Below are 7,404 nucleotides of genomic sequence, written 5' to 3'. Positions count from 1 at the left end.
TCTGTCTGCTGTCTGGCTCTCTGTTTCTCTCTCTGTCTCTGTGTCCGTCAAGTTTGGTATCCTTTCGAATTACTATAAATAAATAAAAATCATTTTCTCCCAAATGATTTAAATTCCCTAATCGTCCATCCAATTCATAATAAAACATAAATCCCATCTGAAACCCAATATAAAATAATACAAATGATATGGAGGAAAAAGCCGATGTAACATACACGTATGTGTATCAAGTTGTGGCATCAGTCATACTACGATCCGGTTTCACTTAACACGCACGTTTCAACAAGGTGTGAAAACCTTTACCTGTCAACCTCTAATAAGGATTCCTTATTAGAGATTAGATTAGATTAGATTCCTGGGAGAGGGATTCCTTATTAGAGGGATTCCTTATTGGGGGGGGGGGGTGCATCAACATCAACATTTGATGTTGATGCACTACAATATATTCATATTATTGTATTTTAACAAATGGGCCTTACAACTGGCCTCATTTCGAGACTGAATTCATGAATACAAAAACTATTTAATTATTAGGTCTAATGGCCTACATTTGCTTTTAAAGGTGAGCCTCACAACACACTGGCATTCCGGACTATGGGCCCTATTTTAACGGTCTGGAACGCAAGTGAGAAGCGCCAACCTTCTAGTAGCTTTGTGGGCGGTTCTATGGCGATGTTGCTATTTTACCGGCGCATAAATGACTCTTTCGCCCGACACAAATCTAAAAAGGGTTGGTCTGAAGTAGCCTAATTAACCGTAGGTGTGGTTTGGGCGTAACGTGCAATGAACCAATGAGAGTACCATCTCCCATCCCCTTTAAGAGCCATGAGCGCATTTTAATCTGACGAGTTTATATTTTGACAGCGCGTTTGCAGTCTCCGATGAGACAGATGTATGACTACATGAATTTCAAACTTCAAATGTCTCAGCTTATGGCCAAATAATATGGCCTAATTCACACATGGAATAGCGTTTTCTTCCACAACTTCAGAAACACAGTCCTCAAATAAATTTCGGCAAAGAAAACTTAACACACATATGATATGCGGCAACTGTGGTTCTATTTAATGATAGACACAATACATTAACAAAATCGTTTCTTACCAGTATTGTATGCATTATCGTTATCGACTTCTGTTCCTAATATGCATGTGTCCCCCCGTTAATATACATTGCCATGGACTGTATTATGCGTTAGTGTTTAGTTTGCGTGTGTTTAAACAGATGGACGCACACACGTGCGCTCCCTTTCATTAATTATTTTAAACATACACACACGCGCGCCCGCATCCAATCATTCTTTTCAACACTCACTCGCGGTAAAACATTTTTTTCTCACGATCAAATACTCATTAATCCTAAAAGTTATGGTGTGTACAAAAGCTTGTACACGATGTCTGTGTCAAGAAAATATGTTTGCTGTACGGTGTTTGCAGATGCATTGATTTAAAAGTACAACTTATTACCACTGTATAAGCTGTTCTTTCCCTAATAATTGACCAAGAATGTGTGGCTAGGTAGATGAGAGAAGCAAAGTGTATGCGCGAGGTGCTCAAGCAACATTATGCATGCGCCCTTAAAATAGCATCTGAACAATGCGCCACTGACTTTAAACAAGGTATTCCCTGGTTTGTGGCGCAATTGTTTTCTGAAACTGCAAAATAGCCCCAGGGAATGTTTGCTAGAACACGCCTCCTCCTTTCGCCAAACCGCCCCTTGGGGTGCAAGATCATTCCCTAATTTACAGGCGCGTGGCGGTGGAGGGAAAAGAACGCCCAGAAAACATGTTTTTGAAGCTGTTTGCTGGAATAGCTTTTAGGAAAAAAAAATCTTGCCTACCGCTATTCCCCTCTGTTTCAGTCCCTTCAGAATGCGCTGTTTCTGGTGTCTGCAGCTTTAATGCAAATGAGCTGCTGCCCATTGACCAATGAGCTGTCAGACTGAACCACAGCATGGAGGATAAGGGATTGTTGCCGTTTGCGGTCTCCTGGAGCTCTATATATCTATATAATATAATATAATAATAATAATAATAATAATAATAATAATAATAATATTATTATTATTATTATTATTATTATTATTATTATTATTATATATGGGTATTTATATAATATTATATCTAATATCACGGCCAAAAGCTATGTGCGCCTCGGATGATATTGTGAATCATAAAGACTGCGTCTGACGTCTCTGGTACTTCCACAACAAGTAAAGACTCGTAGTGGGGGATATCTCGGCCATGGTTGAGAAGAATTGGGGGAAAGGAACTTTGGCCTTGACTCTCTGAAGTCAATGAACTTCGACATGGAGGAGAAAGGGATTGTACTCCGGGAGCTGAGCTGCCGGACTGCCGCAGAGCTCCCGGCACCGGAGCAGCCTGACTGCCGCCTAAGCTTCGGCTGCAGTCCGGCCGCCGTCGAAGCTGTCCGGCCGCCGCCAAAGCTTCGGCGGTAGTTGGTAGCTCCGGCGGTGTACTCTGGGAGCTGAACTGTAGCCGAAGCTTTCCGGCTGCTCCGGCGGGTTTCCTCTAGGAGCTGAAAAGTCCGGCGGGGGTAGCTCGGCGGCAGTCCGGCAGCTCAGCTCCGGGAGTATAATCCATTTCTCCTCATGTCTCCTCCTCCGGACTGCCGCCGAAACTTCGGAGGGGGGAGCTCGGTGGCAGTCCGGCAGAGAAAGGGATTGTACTCAAGAGCTGCGCTGCCGCCAAGTTCCCCCCGCCGGAGCTGCTCGTCCGCTGGTCCACAAAATCTTAGCTATGCTCTGATTGGAGGGGAGTGGGGAAGTGGGAGGTCATATTCAACTCTGCCCCCTTCCTACGTAGGAGGGGCACCGAAACTGACTCGCTCTTTTGGTAACTGTAGGCGGGGTACTTTCAGAAATGCATATGTCACTCAAAAAATCATGTACAGACTTTTTTCAAAGTTTGTATGCGTGTGGGAGCACCAGAGACCCAAAACAACACCCCGAATCCCAGGGAAAGTGTTGTTTTCATAATATGTCCTCTTTAACACTATATGAATTCTTATTATCTTTTCTCTTCTTTTAACAGTGAGCCTAATTATCTGGCTTTCTTAACTTAACATATATTTTAAAATCAAGATAATGTTATATTTGATATTTTTTTGACAAATGCCGGCAGGCAGCTACAAACATTGCTTTTTTACGTGATTTAACATATTTTGATCAAACAGGTTGCAAATAAGTTTATAACCTGATCTAACATATAAATTGATGGTTTCCAGGCCAGGGCCCCTTATATGTCCTGTGCCCCTGGGCAAGTGACCAGTTGCCCTAATGGTTAATCCGGCCCTGGCATCCCTTGCATTGGGCAGAAAATTTAAAGTGATGCCGCTTCCCAATTTCCCATCATTTTTACCATCCATCTTCAAGCACCATGCTTGACAGTTGTTCATTATCGAACGATTGCGTGTCATGTCTTTAACTTATTTTGTTTAGTGTTTGTTCTCCCCCTGTCCACCTGATGCCCATAGACTTTTTCCCTCAGCTTACTTATCCAGCCTGTAATCAACTCATTCCACTCATGGGTCCTTGTCTACCTTGCCACCTGCAATGTATTCCCCGATCACCCTCTCCCCATTGATACTAGTTCACCTCCTTTGTTCCCTTGGCGGTTCTTTGTTTTTGTCATGTCCATTGTTCCTTGTGGTTCCCAAATGTAAGTGTTTTTTCGGCCTGTAGATGGATATTTTGAGTTTCTTGTTACATTTTCTTAGTCCCAGTCTGCATTTTGATCCGATCCCTCTTTGTTCCTGCTGCCCCGCCGACACCAACCATGTAATTGTGTCTCCGCAACTAGAAAAACTGGCCTGGCTGCATCTGAGGTAAGTAGCGTGACTGCATGCAACTTTTTCTTATTATCTGTGGCTTGCGGGCCAAAAATAAGGACGGGCCACTGGGGAAGCTCTTGTTGCTCCCAATGGCCAGCACGGGTCTGCTTTCGGCATTAAAATGTACTTTGCTAACTATAAATGTGTTGGTTTTTTTCTGCAAATGTATAGATTAAATGAACCTTTGTAATGGATTCATCAGCGAAAGCAAAGTGAACACAATCTTCCGGGTTGCTCCACAAAAACACGTTGGCAATGTCTAAGTTACATAAAATAACACTTTACACAACAGCTCAGATGACTACGCAAAGACCTTGATTAAAGCAGGCCTGGTGTTGTACCTCTAGAATTTAGGCTGTGTACTTATTGTTCGCCAAATAGATTCAAGGCCCCCTGCTCTCATGGCCAGAAGCGCTTATCAAGAGCCTTGAGCTTCTGGACCAAGTTTGACTATAGTAAGCGCTTTGTTAGATTGGGATCTTTTAAAAAAGGCAGGCATGTTTAATTTTCCTTTGCCTTCTGTCAGCTCCACATCTTTAAAAAGGCTGTCTTCCTTGATTTTCCACCTAATGCCTTCATGGCTGTTAAAACGTACTTAGCCTTCTCTTCTCTGCAGCTTGAGAGACAGACTCTGTTTCAAGTTCACGCAGGATGTCTTTCATGCCAGCCAAATCTCACAAAAACTGAGTTAGTTAGATACAGAAGAGGATTACATGTGAACATGTGAATTTTCTTTTAGTTCTGAGTTTAAAGTCAGAATTCTTACTTTAAACTCAGCACAAAAAAAATGCACATGTGGCCCTAATCCTCTTCAGTATCTTCGGTAGTTCAGCGTGTAGTTCCCATCCTGTATTTCGCAAGGTGACTCTAACTGACCGTGGTAGCCTACCAATGATTCTGACTTTAACCTCAGAACCAACTCTTTTCATTCTGCCTTTAAAGTCAGAATCCTGTAGTTAAACTCTTCTGTAGTTAAATGCTTGTGGATCCCTTTGTATTTTTGCCTCCACATAGCTCTTACTGTGCGTTCACACTTAAAGCGAAGGTAATATTCTACTGGTGTGAACCGCAAAATTTTTTGTGGGCGTAACGCAAAACACTTACGTATTAACCCGCAAATATTTTGGGATGAGGTGCTTTACTCTTGGGAACCCCAATGTTTCTTCCCGCCAAATTCATTTTTTATCAACAATGGAAGATATAAGCACCATTAAGAATCTTTACCTGTTTTTAAAGTACCAGAGACGTCGGAGCACACTGTCGTGTATGGGTTCATAACCAACTACAGCGCGACATCCCTGTCACTCTTTCTCCAATCTGAAAAGGAATGCCGATAGGCTAACACAACACAGTATCAAGCGAAATGCCACCAAAGTTAAAGTATTTGAACTTGAGTGAACCTGTGCCATTTCAGCCGCCTGCTTGCCTTGGGGGGAAATTTGCAGTCTTTCCATTGATTTTGCATGTATTTGCACCACGCCCTAGCTTTTGGTAGGACGGCACCTTTTCTGTATTATAGCAGATGGAATCCTATTTGATGGTTCATTTTGAAGAATTTGCAATAATTGCATGGTGAGCTCCGCCGCAGCTTCCTTAAGCAATTTAGCATTCCTACTTAACTTGCCTAGTTGACAACCAGTCAATTCTTGAAGAGAATCTTTGAGTTCCAGTTCTAACCTGTGAGCCAGGCAGTGTACAGACTGCACGTTTGGAAAGGCGTTTTTGAGTCTGGCGTTAGTCCACTGGCTTGCCCAGTGAGCATGGCAGCCCCATCAGAGTCTATTCTTATGCGGTGGGTCTTCATTAAATCATCATCCATTCCGGCTTTATTTAGACTTGCCATCATAGAGTTATAAATGGATTTAGTATCGACCCCATCTGTATCAACTGAGGTCCACTACATCCAGGAAATCATTATCCACATCACCCTTAACAATACCATAAAATCATATACTGTATGATTATATAGGGGTGCCTGTGAATGGCACTTTCATAAATTGTGGTGCTTAACTATGGTTGCATTTCTTGCACATTGGGGACAAGTGGACTTCCGAACAGGGCCCTTATGCCTCGTGTCCATCGACTGGGGGGGCTAGGGTCGAGTGGCTCGGAGTGGCTCAGAGCGGGACAGCTCGGTTACGTTACATCTGGCTGGCATTTCCACCACAGGCAGTAGCCATATGGTAGTGCTGGTTTAGGCTGGATGGCGATAGCCGTGGCAGCTACGTAAGCATCGTGACATCATAGCAGCGGCACAGCCTGGTTTGCTAATGAATTCAATGAAAAAGAAGAATGCGACACATTAAACCGAGAGCAACAATGGAGGATGTCCAACAGTTTCTGATCTTTCTTCTTGGGACATTTTCCTGAATTAACAAAGCCTTCACCATGACAATATCTTGCAGGTACTGTGTTCATTTATTTTTATCCCCCTGTCGCACGGAAGGGACGATTCTGTCGACCAATCAACGGACGGCAGTGTGTAGCGCCACCTTTTCGGCACCATTTCAGACGTACCCCAACGGAGCAGTACTGAAAATAGGAGTGGCTCAGAGCGCTTATTTTGTGACCCTGCCCAACTTTTGGCAATGGAAACGCCAATATAAGCTAACTGAGCCTCGCCGAACCGAGCCTCTCCGCTCGGTGGAAACGAGGCATAAGGGCTCTGTTTGGATTTCCATGTGTCTTTTATTACACCTCCTGATAGTCAATGATCTCAGTCTATTTCTCAGTTCACTGATATGTTAAGGTTAACTAGGTATTGTCACAAAGCTAAATGTTAACGTTAGCTTAAACACTGTATTAAGGTAGTTACCACAAGGTTAAAGAAGCCATTATCCGGCCAATTCGAAGGACATGTCTACAAATGCCCAAATCCTGAGGGGCATTCACGTGTCACTCATTTACACCATTTGCCGAATCCAGAGATGAACCCTGGTTACTTAGCTGACTAAATTGGCCTTTCTAAAAAATGGCTTAAGGCCTAAAAAAAAGTTCTAGGCCCGATGCATAGGGTGTTGTGATTGGACAGCGCATGTTGAGGAAAGTCAAACCCAGTGGGAATTTAACCCGAAGCCTGATTCAAGATCAGGAGTGCTTTGCAAACTAACTTATTACCTCTTTGCAAGTGATAATAAAGTATTTTCATGCAAGTGATAATAAAGGTTTATAATTTTCATTTCCTTTTCAACCTCTGGCATCTTGTTAAAGTGTTTAAAGTGTGGGCTTTTATCCACAACAGCATCCACACACACACACTCCACAACCTATTAACAGAAGCTCAGTCACCTGAGACCTGGTTCAGGTCTTGCACGGAGCTCGTATTCAGAGCACTGATGAGTCTATGTTAGCCGTCTACCTCCGAAAAACGGTAATGTTCAACACCTGCAAACCCATCCATTTAATGTTAAAATCCATCAAAAATCTGTCATAATTGAATATATTCTAGCTTTAGTACCGCTATATCTGACCATGACTACTTAGCAGGGTACTTTACCACTTTACCATATTACTAGGCCTATTTATGAGTTTTACTCCACAACGGCAAGGGGCT

This window comes from Pollachius pollachius, assembly GCF_949987615.1.
Source record: "Pollachius pollachius genome assembly, chromosome: 1".
Lineage (NCBI taxonomy): Eukaryota > Metazoa > Chordata > Actinopteri > Gadiformes > Gadidae > Pollachius > Pollachius pollachius.
The sequence above is the reverse complement of the archived record's forward strand: the minus strand, read 5'-3'. Positions refer to the sequence as shown.